We start from the raw sequence: 14,452 nt of genomic DNA, 5'->3' as shown, positions 1-14,452 counted from the left end.
ACAGCAATACCTCAGAGACTGCCCTGTCCTTGGTTGCTGATTGCTGAGCTGAGTTTAGGGCTTAGAAGAGAGCTATTAATGGGAAGACCCAATTGGAGGAAAAGTTTTGCTGAAGGGAAGAACTGATGGAGGAAAAGTTTTGCTGCTTAATAGAGCTGATTAAAGGGAAAAGGTTCTATCTCTACCTTTCCTTATATTACCTCCTACAACTTGAGCAGTGGAAATCTTTCAGAGCCCCACCCAAGGAGTTGACCAGGAAAAGCCATGAAAATCTCAGACATGGGGGAACTGCTTTTGGCTGAAAGAGCATCTTACTTTCTCAGAAGCCATCCAAAGGAGCATATATGGAAAGGCTTTTTATCTCTCAAGCTTACAGCTTCTGTTTTGCTAAAAGAGGCACACAGTGTTTCAGTACCTCAGATGATTTATTATCCAATAGGGAAATGGACCTGAGTATCTTCATTTTTGGGATTGAATATGAATATCAGTGTATGAGTGGCCCAAAATACTAGAGGACTACTGTACAATCTTTGCAAAGGCAATAACATTAAGTGTCAATGGTCCAGAGTTCTGAGTTTCCCTGGGCACATATTTCCTCTTCATGTTCCTTAATGCTATGGTTTTATAAGTACATCACCACTATCTCCCACAGATGTTGTTGTACATTGGTGGGAGACTGTGTGGCACAGTGGATGGAGTGCTCATCCTGGAGTCAGGAGACTTGAGTTCAAATACTGCCTAAGAACCTTACTAATTCTGTCCCTAGGCAAGAGGTATTTAACTTCTGTTTACTTTAGTTTCTTCAATTGAAATGGGGATAACAATAGCACTTATCTCCCAGGGTTGTGGTGAGGATAAAATAAGATAATTTTCATAAAAAATGTTTAGCACAATGCCTGGCTTATTGATATTGTAATATTATTGCTATTATTAATGCTATATTATTATTATTAATTGTTCTTGACTTGTCTTCTGTTGAGTAAATATTTTTGATTGAATTAATACTGTCATGTTGGCTGATTTGTTAAATGGAAGCACAATGGTTGTGTCTCAGGAGCTACAGTTATGAGTAGGAATAAGAGGAGTGTATCCCCAGCAACCAGTGTTGTCCCTAAGATCCTGAGAGTTACAGCAACAGAGGGTATGACTACCTTCTCTGGGAACCCCAAATTTGACAGCATGAATATAGGTTGGACAAGTAAGCCAACCCAGAGAGAAGACAGAGAAAAAATAAGGGACTCAAGGGACAATGCTACACCTGTGTAAAATGTTCCTCACAATGCTTTAAGATAGATACGCAGATAATACTATCCCAGTTTTACACGTGAGAAAACAGAAGCTTAGGTGAATTACAATAGATATGAAATACAGGCTGAAATGAAAACATTCATCTTATCCTCCTTTTCCTTCCCACATTCTGCTCTGGTTCATTGTCCCACCTGCTTCTCCAAATCCTTATCCTGTGTATCAGTCTTACCTCTGTTCTTGCCCAATTCTCTAAGACAAAAACTGGAAAAATGCTATAGGAAGCCTAATGTTAATTAAAAACAGTGCTCTTTGGCAGTGCCCCCCAGGCTTTGTGTAATCACAGGATAAAAAGTGGCTATTTTGCTATGAAGTGGAGAGGCAAGGCTGAGTTTCCATAATGTGAACTGGTTATGCATCATAAAGAGTAGGCATTTAATAAATATTTGTTGAATTAAATTCTGGAAGATTAATATCATTTCCCAGTAATTTGAATTCTCCCTTCATTCTTTTCCTAAAGGTGGCTACAGATGCAGTGATGCTAAGGCAATGAAAAGAGCCAATCATACTGTAGTGTCTGAGTTTGTGTTCCTGGGACTGTCCAATTCTCGGTATATCCAGCTTTTCCTCTTTATACTCTCCTCTATTTTCTATGTGGCGAGCATGCTGGGAAACTCCCTCATTGTGATCACAGTGACTTCTGACCCTCACTTACACTCACCCACGTACTTCTTGCTGGCCAACCTCTCCTTCATTGACTTGGGAGTTTCCTCGGTCACTTCCCCCAAAATGATATGTGACATTTTCAAAAAGTGCAAAGTTATTTCGTTCTCTGTCTGTATCACTCAGATGTTCTTTATTCACTTGATTGGTGGTATTGAGATGGTGCTGCTTATAGCCATGGCCTTTGACAGATATATTGCCATATGTAAGCCCCTCCATTATCTATTATGAGTTCAAGAATGTGCACTGTGTTCCTGGTGGCTGCTTGGACCATTGGTTTCATCCACTCAGTGGTCCAACTAGCTTTTGTTGTTAATCTGCCATTTTGTGGTCCTAATGAATTTGACACCTTTTATTGTGACCTTCCTCGGTTCATCAAACTTGCCTGCACAGACACATATAGACTGGAATTCATGGTCACTGCCAACAGTGACTTCATTTCTTTTGGGTCTTTCTGTATCTTGGTCATCTCCTACATTTTCATCCTGGTCACTGTTTAGAAGCATTCTTCAGGTGGTTCTTCCAAGGCTTCTCCACTCTGTTAGCTCATATAACTGTTGTGGTTTTGTTTTTTGGTCCACTGATTTTTGTTTTTTCATGGCCACACCTCACATCACACTTGGATAAGTTTCTTGCAATTTTTGATGCAGTTCTTACTCCTTTTATGAATCCAGTCATCTACACATTCAGGAACAAAGAGATGAAGGTGGCGATGAAGAGATTGTGCAGTCAGATTGGTAATTTTAGGAAAATCTCTTAAATGACTTTATAACATGAACTTTTCTCATTAGAAGAAACAAGAAAGTCTTATGGAAGAACTTATTTGCAGAAGGAAATCATGAACTAGTTTTTGGACAGGTGGAGTTTGAGGTCCTGCAGAGACTTCCAAATGGTAATACTTGGTGGTCAGGTAGAAACGTAGGTATGGAGTTGGGAGAAATACTGATACTGGAGATATAAATTTAGAAGTTGTCTAAATATAGATAATAGTCAAAACCCTGAAGGTGGATGAGTTTGACAAGAGCAAAGATAGTACAATGAAGAAGGACAAAAAAATTAGTGCTAGAAACAGAAAAAAAAGACAGGGAGGCAAGAGAATGTTTTTGGTGAAGACAGTTTCAAGAAAGAGCTGTTGGTTATCAGTTTCTTTTTTCAAAAATTTTATTAATGTATTTTGATTTATCAACAATCACTTCCATATGCTTTTCAGTTGAAAATTTTTCTCCCCGCCCCCAAGAAGGCAGACAATCTGATATAAGCTTTACATTTACATACCCATTAAACATTTTTCACATTAGTGAAGTTGTAAGTAAAAATTAAAACCAATAGGAGGAACCATCAGAAAGATGAAACAAAACTCAACAGAAGGTAAAAATAAGTGTTCTTTCTTTGGTTCTTTTTTTCCATCCTGAGGCCTCTAGAGATGTCTTAGATCCTTGTATTGCTGGGAAGGGTTAAGTTTATCCATAGTAGTCATTGCACAACATGGTTGTTATTGTGTACAACGTTCTCTTAGTTCTGCTTACTTCACTCAGCATCAGACCATACAAGTCTTTCCAGGTTTTTTTTGAAGTCAGCCTATTCATAGCACAACAGTATTCCATTACATTCATATACCACAACTTGCTCAGCCATTCCCCAATTGATGGGCATCCTCTCAATTTCCAATCCTTTGCCACCACAAAAAGAGCTGCTATGAATATTTTTGTACATGTGGGTCCTTTTCCCATTTGTATCATCTCTTTGGGATGTAGCCCTTGAAGTGCTATTGCTGGGTCAAAGGGTATGCACATTTTTATAGCTCTCTGGGCATAGTTCCAAATTGCTGTCCAAAATGGTTGGATCATTTCACAACTCCACCAACAATGCATTAGTGTTCCAATTTTCCTACATCTTCTCCAACATTTATCTTTTTCCTGTTTTGTCATGTTGGCCAATCTGATAGGTGTGATGTGGTACCTCAGAGTTGTTTTGATTTGCATTTCTCTAATCAGCAATGATTTAGAGTATTTTTTCATATGAATATAGATGGCTTTAATTTCTTCATCTGAGAACTGTCTGTTCATATCCTTTGACCATTTATCAATTGGGAAATTTGACTTAATTCTCTATATGTTTTAGAAATGAGGCCCTTATCAGAGAGACTGGTTGTAAAAATTCTTTCCCAATTTTCTACCTTCCTTCTAATCTTAGTTGCATTGGCTTTGTTTGTGCAAAAACTTTTCAATTTAATGTAATCAAAATTAACCATTTTGCTTTTTCACAATGTTCTCTATCTCCTGTTTGGTCATGAATTCTTCTGTTCTCCATTGATCTGATAGCTAAACTATTCCTTGCTCTCCCAGCTTGCTTATAGTATTAAGCTTTATATCTAAATCATGAACCCATTTTGACTGTATTTTGGTTTATGGTGTAAGATTTTGGTCTATGCCTAGTTTCTGCCATACTCTTTTCCAGCTTTTCCAGTAGTTTTTTTTCAAAAAGTAGGTTCTTATCCCAGAAGCTGGGGTCTTTGGGCTTATCAAATAATAGATTACTATAGTCATTGACTACTGTATCTGGTGTACCTAACCTATTCCACTATTGCTTTCTCCATCCTTTCCCCCCACCATTTATGCTTTTCTTTCCCCTTTTTCCTTTCCCCCCTTCACTAGTGTTTTGCTTTTGACCACCACCTCCTTCAGTCCCTTCCCCCTTTTATTATCCCTTTCCCTTTTCTTCCCCTTTACTTTTACTGCTTCTTCCCTCCCTTCTTTCCACCCCTCCCTTTTCTTTCCCCCTTCCCTTTTCTTTCCCCTTTTCCCTCCTACTGCCTACAGGGCAAGTTAGATTTATACCTAACTGATTATGTTATGCCCTTCTTGAGCCAAATCTGATGAGAGTAAGGTTCAAATAATGCTCCCCCCTCCCTTCTTTCCCTCTGCTGTATAGGATTTTCTGTCTTTGCCTGTAATGTAATTTACCCTTGTCTGCCTCCTCCTTTCTCAGTACATTTTCTAAGATCAGATTGATCCACTTATTTGGATCCATTTAACCCACTTGATTAGATTTTTTTATCATTACATCAAAGTCAACTAATATCCACCCTCTTTATGTATACTCCTTTAACAAGGTGTAATAATAATACAGTTCTCAAGGGTTGCAAGTGTCATATTCCCTTGTAGGGGTTTAAACAGCCCCCCCCTTATTAAACATATTGTATCTTTCTGTCCCATTTACCTTTTTATGTCCTTCTTGAGTCCTGTACTTGAAGATCAAATTTTTTGTTAGCTCTGGTCTTTTTATCAGGAAAGTTTGGAAGTCTCCTATTTTGTTGAATATCCACCTCCTCCCTTGAAAAATGATGCTCATTTTTGCTGGGTAATTGATCCTTGGCTGCATTCCAAGCTCCTTTGCCTTTGAATATTGTGTTCCACGCCCTGCGGTCTTTTAATGTAGAAGCTGCAAGGTCCTGTGATTACACGTAGTTCCATGATATTTAAATTGTTTCTTTCTGGCTGCTTGCAGCACCTTCTCTTTCTTCTGGTAATTTTGGAATTTTGCTGTTATTCCTTGGTGTTGTCAATTTGGGATCTCTTTCAGGTGGTGCTGGTGGATTCTTTCTATGGTTATTTTATCTTTGGTTCTAGGACTTCCAGGCAGTTTTCCTTTATGATTTCCTGAAAGATACTGTCCAGGCTCTTTTTTTCATCATGATTTTCAGGTAGTCCAATAATTTTTAAATTGTCTTTCTGAATTGATTTCCAGGTTGGTTGTTTTACTGATGATGAGGTATTTTACGTTTCATCTATTTTTTCATTTTTTTGTTTCTGTTTGACTGATTCTTGCTCTCTCATAGAGACATTAGTTTCCATTTCTCCAATTCTAGTTTTTAACAGATTGTTTACTTCTGTTAGTTTTTGTATTTCCTTCTTCAATTGGCCAATTGTGTTTTTGAAGGACTCTTCTACCTCACTCATTTGACTATTAAAATCCTTCTTGAGCTCTTCTAAGAAGGCTTTTTGGGCTTCAGACCAGTTCATATTCCCTTTTGTTGTTGCAGATGTGGGTTTGTTGACAATGTTGTCCTCTTCAGAATTTCTGTCTTGATCTTCAATCTTCTCATAAAATGAATCCATGGTACGTTTCTTTTTACCCGTGATGTTTCTTTATTCCCTGGCCTTTAAAGAGATTGAGCTCTCCTGATGGGGAACAGAGGGTACTGACCCAAGCTTCTTGTGTTCGGAGCCTAGATCTTGGTCACTGGCTTTGTGTGCTGGGGCCTCTTATGCTGGCAATTGGAGGCTGTGGGTTTCTGGCAGCTTACCTCATGTTGGGCTGGAATCAGCAAGGCTGGAACTTTCAGGCAATTCTAGGTTGCCTGCTTTTCCTTTCCTTTAGTTTTCTCCAACTCCTTTTAGATGGGTGCTGCAGGGTGTTTATGTGCCTGGGGCCCCCTGCAGTGTTGTCTCCCTCCTTTCTGCTAATGCACTGGGAGATTCCTTTGCTGTAGAGTGCCAAGGCACCTGGTGGTTTTCTGAGCTGGTTTCCACCAGTTCCCTCCCCCCCAACTGAGGCACTCAGAGGTCCAGGTGTTGGTGTTTACCTGTTCTACCACCCGGGCTTCAGGATTTCTTCACAATTGGAGGCTTCAGGGCTCCTACAGCTCACCTGGTGTTTGGGTTGGAATCAGCAACGTAGGGGCTTTAGGAAGCCTTTAGGTTGTTTTCTTCACCTCTTTCAGATGAATGACACAGGGTACTTATCTGCCTGGGGCCCCTTGTAGTTCTGCCTCCCTTGTTTTTGCTGAGGCACTGGGAGACCCGTTTGCTGGGCTGCTGCACTGTTGCTCCCCGTCTTTCTTCTAGTTCAGGTGTTCCAGGTTTTTTTTTTTCTGGGTTGATATTTTCTGAATTTTCAGAGGTTGATAAGGCAGAGTGACAGTAACTACCTTTTCATTCTGCCATCTTGGCTCCCCAGTTATCAGTTTCAAGTACTGCAAGATGAGAAGGGGTAATTGGTAACCCCTTCTCATCAACTTTAGTACATCATTCTTTTTGTCCCAGAATTATTCATTCTGGGAAATTGCCAATTGTCCCCCCCCCAAAAGAAACATGACTCTCTTCTCATTTTTGTTCTCATTAAGAAGTATGTAAATCTATTTTTTATAATTAAAGCATAACTAATATGAGTATTGCATATTTTATATTTTTAAAGATCTTATTATTGGTTTTGGACTTCTTATGAAGAGCTCCTAAAAATATCTTTTGGTGTGCCTAATTTTGAGTTTGCAAAATTTTTGACCTCTCCTCCTGTTCTCCTATGTTTACCTATCTATCTAAAAACACAACTGTATGTAGATGTCTACATGTCTCTCTTTTTCTCTAAATATATGCATATGTATATTGTTGCACTTGAAAATTAAGGTAAACCAAAGCAATAAAGTTCTGAAAATGTTTATTTTATTGTTGCATTTTCCCCCAGCTCCCTCATCATTTCTAACTAAACTTCATTGCCCTCATTTGGTGGCCTGTAATGTACTTCTATTACATTCTTATCATATAAGGATCCAACTTGTTCCACACAGTCTTCAGTACTTTTCTTTCCCACATTCCTCTTTTCCATCTGTTCAACTATGGCCTTTCTCTATTGCTTGTAGCCTGGAATTATAACACTCAACTTGTTAATTCTTCAAGCTAATCTTTGAGCTGTCAATTATAAGGAGATTCTCAACTGTTGTCAAGACTCCCCTTATTCACCTAGTTGATTATTTAGAGTTAGATTATTTGGAAAGGTCCTTAAAGATTGATTTGTCCTACTCCTAAGACAACACTTCAACAGCATCTCTGACAAATGACCATTCAGAATACACTTGAAGACTTTTATGATTAAGGAACTGACCACCCCCTGACCGCCCATCCTTTTGGATAGTCAATAAATAAATATTTATTAAACACCTACTATGTGTCAGGCAATGTGTTAAGTGCTACAAAGAAGGTTAAAAGACAGTCAAGGAGGTCACAGTCTGATGAGGAAAACAATATGCAGACAGTTATGTACCAACATAATATTTACAGGATAAATTAGAAAGAATCAACAGAGAGAAGGAACTGGAATTAGAGGGAATGTGAAAGGCTTCCTGAACAAGGTGGGATTTTAGCTGAGACTAAAGAAATTCATGGAAACCAGGAGGTGGTGATGAGGAGGAAGAACATTCCAGGCATGGGGCATAGCCAGTGAAAATTCACCAAGTTGGGATATCATGTCTTACATGGGAACAGAAAGGAGGTCTATGTCACTAGATCACAGACTATGTGGGGATAGAGTGTTTAAGGTATAAGAAAGCTGGGAAGATGAGCGAACAGGTTATGAAGGACCTTGAATACTAAAGAGAGGATTTTATATTTGATACCATAGATTATAGGGAGCCATTGGAGTTTATTGAGTGGGAGTGGTGGTGGATAACATTGTTATACCTGAATTTTAGAAAGATCATTTTGACAGTTGAATGGAGGATAGACTGGAACAGGGAGAGACTTGTGGCAGGCAGACCAATGAACAGACAATTGTAATAGTCCAAGAATGAGGTGATGAGGGCCTGAACCAGGGAAGTGTCAGTATCAGAAGGGGGAAGAGAGTGTATTCAAAAGATATTATAAAGATAAAATTGACAGGCCCTGGCAACAGGTTGGATATGGGTTGGGGTGAGGAAAATGAGGAGTCAAAGATGATACTTAGGTTAGGAGCTTGGGGGCTGGGAGGATGGTGATAACTTGAAAAGTAAAAGGAGGAAAAGGAAGAGGGGAGTGTATGGGAGGAAAGATGTGGACATGAAATATTTCATTCCATGTGTCCTGAATGAATTTGCACAAGTAGGCCATTTTGGCTGGAATGCAAAGTATATGAAGAGGTACAATTCCCCCATTCCCCAATTAATGGGCAGCCCCTCAATTTTCAGTTCTTTGTCACCACAAAGAGAGCTGCTATAAACATTTTAGAACATATAGCTTATTTTCTTTTTCCCTTGATCACCTTGGGAAGAAGACCTAATAGTGGTATTGTTTGGTCAGAGGGTATACACAATTTTATAACTCTTTGGGTATAATTCCAGATTGCTCTCCAAAATGGTTGGATCAATTCATAGTTCCACCAGTAGTATATTAGTGTCCCAGTTTTTCCACATCTCCTACAACATTTGTCATTTTCCCCTTCTATCATTTTAGCCAATCTGATAGGTGTGAGATGATATCTCAAAGCTCTTTTAATTTAATTAATCAATAATGATTTAGAGCATTTTTTCATATGAGTATATATGGTTTTGATTTCTTCACTGAGAAATTGCCTATTCATATCATTTGACTATTTATCAAATGGGGAATGGCTAATATTCTTATAAATTTGACAAAATCTCTATGTATTTGAGATATGAAACCTTTATCTCAGAAACTGTTAAAATCCCCCCTACCCCAATTTTTTGCTTGCCTTCTAATCTTGGCTACTTTGGTTTTATTTGTACAAACCCTTTTAAATTTAACGTAATCAAAATCATCCATTTTACATGTCACAATGCTATCTCTTATTTATTCACAAATTCTTCTCTTAACCATAAGTCTGGTAGGTAATATGTTCCATGTTCTTCTAATTTTCTTATGATATCTCCCTTTACATCTAAGTGATGTATCATTTTAACCATTTCTTGGTATATGGTATAAGATATTAGTCTACTACACCCAATTTTTGCCAGACTCCTTTTTAGTTTTCTCAACAATTTTTTTCACTAAATATTGAATTCTTATCCCCAAAGCTTAAATCTTTACATTTGTCAAGCACAATATTACTATAATCATTTACTACTGTGTATTGTATATTTACTCTGTTCCACTGAACTACCTTTCTATTTCTTAGCCAGTACCTGACAGTTTTGAGAATTACTGCCTTATAATATAGTTTAAGATTGGTACTCCTAAACCTCCTTCCTTTATATTTTTTCCATAGGCTTATTTGATATTCTTGACCTTTTGTTCTTTCTAATGAATTTTATCTTTTTTCTAGCTCAATTATATATATGGTATGTGTGTATATATATATATATATATATGTATATATATATGTATATATATATGTGTATATATATATGTGTATATATATATATATATATATATATATATATATATACATATGTGATTTAATTGGGATGGAATTGAATAAGTAGATTAGTTTAGGTAGAATTGTCATTTTTTTATAGTGGCTCTGCCCACCGATGAGCAATTAATATTTCTCCAATTATTTAAATCCAATTTTGGCTATATAAAAAGTTTTATGCTTATGTTCATGTGGTTCCTTGGTTTGTATTGGCAGGCATGCTATTAGGTATTTTATATTGCTTATAGTTATTTTTAAATGGAATATCTTTTACTATCTCTTCTTGTAGGATTTTGTTGGTGATACATAGAAATGTTGATTTATGCAGGTTTATTTTATATCCTGCTACTTTGCTAAAATTATTGTTTCACTAACTTTTTTAGTTGAATCTCTAGGATTTTGTGCTGTATATCATCATATCACTTGCAAAAAGAGATAGTTTTATCACCTCATTGCCCATTCTGATTCCTTCAATTTCTTTTTCTTCTCCTATTGCTGCTGCTAGCATTTCTGATGCAATATTAAATAATATTGGTGACAGTGAGCATCTTTGTTTCATACCTGATCTTATTGGGAAGACTTCTAGCTTATCCCCATTGCAAATAAAGCTTGCCGATGGTTTTAAATAGATACTATGTATCATTTTAAAGAAAGTTCCATTCATTCCCATGCTTTCTAGTGTTTTAAATAGGAATGGGTGCTGCAATTTGTCAAAAGTTTTTTCTGCAGCTACTGAAATAATCATATGATTTTCATTTATTTTGTTGTTAATTGTAAATTATGCTGGTAGTTTTCCTAATATCAAACTAGTCCTGCATTCCTGGTATAAATTCCCCCTGGTCATAGTGTATAATCCTTGTGATATAGTGCTATAATCTTCTTGCTAGTATTTTATTTAAAATTTTTGCATCAATATTCATCAGGGAGTACACAGGGGGTCCACTCAACATTCCATGACTAACTCTTGAAACACAGAATATAGGTACATAAATGGAAAAAAAATGGAAATTATGAACAGGCCTATATAACAAAATAAAGTACCATAAACAATGCTTTAATGAATTTATTGATTTATGATTTAATGAATTTATATATGTATCAATTCCTACACTCAAAAGTTGAATGTTTATTAAAGGAATCCTTGTTCTTTGAGTGTCCTTGATTTGAAAGAGCATTGTTTTTAGATCGATTCTCATTGTTTGATGATAAGACATTCTTAGAGGAATCATTGATTTTTCTGTTCCTTGCATTAATATCTTAAACAAACTTCTTTTTTTTAAGTCAGTTTTCACATCTTCTGCTCTAAATACTACTTTATTTTAGTTAAGTGATGGTTCCTGCTTTAGATCTCACATTGGAGAATTATTATTTTTTCCTTGAAGTTCATATATACTTTTTTTTTCACTTGCCCTGACTCACTGTATAGTGAAGCACAACTGGGTTTTGGGGGGAGTTAAATAAAATAGTTTCACTTAAAGAAATAAAAAAATGTATTTTTTTTATGATTATCAACTTATCAACCCTTTTATTAGTATCATCTTGTCTTGGTTACCCTGGGAAAACTATCAGAATCCTAGGAGACATTTCTCTTGGCCAAATGAGGTGTGCTGGCAATCTTAGCCTCTGTAGCATCCTTTGGTCACTACTCTTCAATACCGTTCATTAGCTCTCTTTCCTTATCTGGCAGCATTTTATATTGGTTTTAAGTTTTCTGGTAATTATGTATTGGACAAAGATGAGCTTTTGGAGTTTTTTAGTTTTCCTGAAGATGTTGCCATGTCAGGTCCTGTGACAGAACAGGTAGGTGGGAGAGATGAGAATAAAATTTATGGAGAGGAAGAACTAATTTTCCAGAACTCTATCATCTAGTAATGAATAAACAATGTTAGGGATGGGATTACCTATTGTTCAGGATGATGGGAGGCTAGCTTCTCTGAGGTTAGGATACAATGGGGGAAGGGAGCAAGAATTGAACACAATAGAGGTGAGTTGAAAGATTTGATTATGGAGATGGGTGTACACACCTGGAAAGTGGACTTGATCTCATTTCCTTTGGGAGTTCTATTAGGGATCAAAGTGTTAGGATCAAAATCCATATTCAAATATGACATCAGTTTATCCCACTCTCCAATACTTTCTGAACCCCCTCTTTTTCTTGATGGAAATTTCTGTCCTTCCTTATCCTCTCAGTCCATCTCACCCCTTTTGATTTCCCTTGTTGGTCTAAACTGCCCAGACTTTGCGGCTGACCATTTCTGTAGTAAGTGCTGATATACATTAGAATTTCTTGCTCTTTGGATATTTCACCTTGTCTGTCATGAAAATCCCCAATCCTGAGTATCCCCTATGGTGTGCTTTCTTTTGTAGCCTTCACCTGGAGCCTTGACTGTCTGATATTGCTAGAGACAAAACCCTACTTACATGGTTCGCTGAAAAATTCATACTAATCAAACTTAATCAGTTCCTTATCACTGCTTTGCTAGGCTATTCTTCATCTCTTGTTAATTCTATTTGCCTATTATAGTTGTACTACCTTTTTTCTTGAAAATCACCAAATATTACTCATCTTCTCTCTCTTATGTTTGACCTTCTCTTGCTTTACTGAAAAGATTGTGACCATCTTCTGAAACCTTTCTAATCTTCCTTGCCTTTCCCGCCTGTCATAACACCTCATCTCTACTTCAAAAGTACTCCATATCTTCTCCTCATCTTCTTGCTTTTTTGTTGCAGAGGATGCCTATGGAGATATCATTTCCACCCCTCCCAGCCCCCAATGTTCATCTTCCCACTTTTGCCTTTGATACCATGCTCTTTTACTTTTTACAGTTACTCCCTGTGAGTGACCTATCAATGACCCATCTCTTGCATCTTCAGTTTTTCCCTTTTTTCACTCATTTCTTTTCCTCTGTGTACAAAGTCCCCTCCCCATACCATAACAATTATCCTCAACCCTCTTAATTCATCCAGCTGTCATTCCCTTTCCTTCCTTTGCCAAACTTCTCAAAAGAACAGTGTTTATTTCCTTTCAATTCCAAATTTATTCATCATCTATTGTAAGTCACTGTGCTAGGCAGAGCAAATACAAATAAATTTGGACAGGAGACAAATCCTTCTCTGAAGGTCCTTTCTTGGTCCTCTTCTCTCTCTCCCTATGTTTCCCCAACTTCCAGTCCTGTAATTCCAATTGTTTACTAGACATTTTAATCTATGTACCTTTTCTGACCCTCAAGTTTAGTGTCTCTAAAACAGAACTCATCACTTTCCTCCACGCACTTTTGCAATTCTGAATTTCTTTTAATTGTGCATCTATTTTTCCTAACACTCTGTGTTGAAATCTGAGCTTGCTAAAGGTGGCTAGGGATGGCACAGTAGCTGCCAACTCTTGGGGTCTCGGAGCCTCTCTAATCTTCCGGGGCTGCTGTTAACCAATGCTTAGCTTTGGGGCTTGTCACTCAGGAGATACTAGATCATGTAAGAATCCTGCTCCATTTTTTGTAAACTTCTCCAAAATCAAGAAAATTAAAGATATGCAAACTGAAATCAGAGAAGACCTTGGAAATCGACCTTTTAACACTAGAAAAGGATACAGCAGATGTTGTTCATCCTTCCTTTCTAGCTCAAAAGCGTGAGACTCTGAAAAACGTGAATCAGCACTTGGAGACTGTACTGAAGAAGAAGAGGCCCCTCTGACATTGACTGATGAAGCCCCAGTGCCAGGAGAACTTGCCTATAGAAGCCATTTACCACAGGTAGGTGATACAATTTCTAGAGCTGGCAGTGAGTTTCATTGAGAAACTAGAAGCCCATATTGAAGCCATAAGAAACATTCCTTGTTTTAGGCCGTAGTGTGAAAAATATGGATAGGGCTTTGACAAAAATTAGTGTCTTGGCGGGAGAGACAGAGGAACTGCTAGAAAATATACTGAAGTGGGGAGAGCAACAAAAAGAAATTTCTTCTTCTATCACCAAAATATTTTCTGGAGATCTCTTCAAAAATAGCATGAGACTGCAATCCCCCTTCTGCCTGTCCAGTCCAGAACTCGAAGCCAGCCGATTCTTGATACCAAGTGACCACATTTCATAGAGACCATAGTCAAACCTCCTCATTTTGCAAATGAATATTCTTGGAGTATCTGAGCTTGGTTTTGAAAGATGAATAGAATGTCAACTGGTAGAGATGGAGGTATGTTGTCTAGAATGTTTGCAGAATATTGAGTGGCTTACAAAATAGACACAGAACTTTGAGAATATGGAGAATACAAAAGGAATAAAATTAACTTGCCAGGAGTATAGAGTGGGTGATGGAGGTATTTTGATATGAAACTGTGAGGGTAGGTTGTAAAGGACTGTAAGTGAAGACTAA

At 37.4% G+C, this 14,452-nt stretch overlaps 2 pseudogenes; both read left to right on the top strand.

Moving 5' to 3' along the window:
- Positions 1-1,794: 1,794 nt before the first annotated feature.
- On the top strand, positions 1,795-2,728 carry LOC110216266 (olfactory receptor 4F15-like; annotated as a pseudogene).
- Positions 2,729-11,865: 9,137 nt separating this feature from the next.
- LOC110209908 (HAUS augmin-like complex subunit 2 pseudogene) lies at positions 11,866-14,173 on the top strand (annotated as a pseudogene).
- Positions 14,174-14,452: the final 279 nt, after the last annotated feature.

Source organism: Phascolarctos cinereus, unplaced genomic scaffold, assembly GCF_003287225.1.
Source record: "Phascolarctos cinereus isolate Bilbo 61053 unplaced genomic scaffold, phaCin_HiC Scaffold_3;HRSCAF=262, whole genome shotgun sequence".
Lineage (NCBI taxonomy): Eukaryota > Metazoa > Chordata > Mammalia > Diprotodontia > Phascolarctidae > Phascolarctos > Phascolarctos cinereus.
This window is presented reverse-complemented; position numbering and strand designations above follow the sequence as displayed.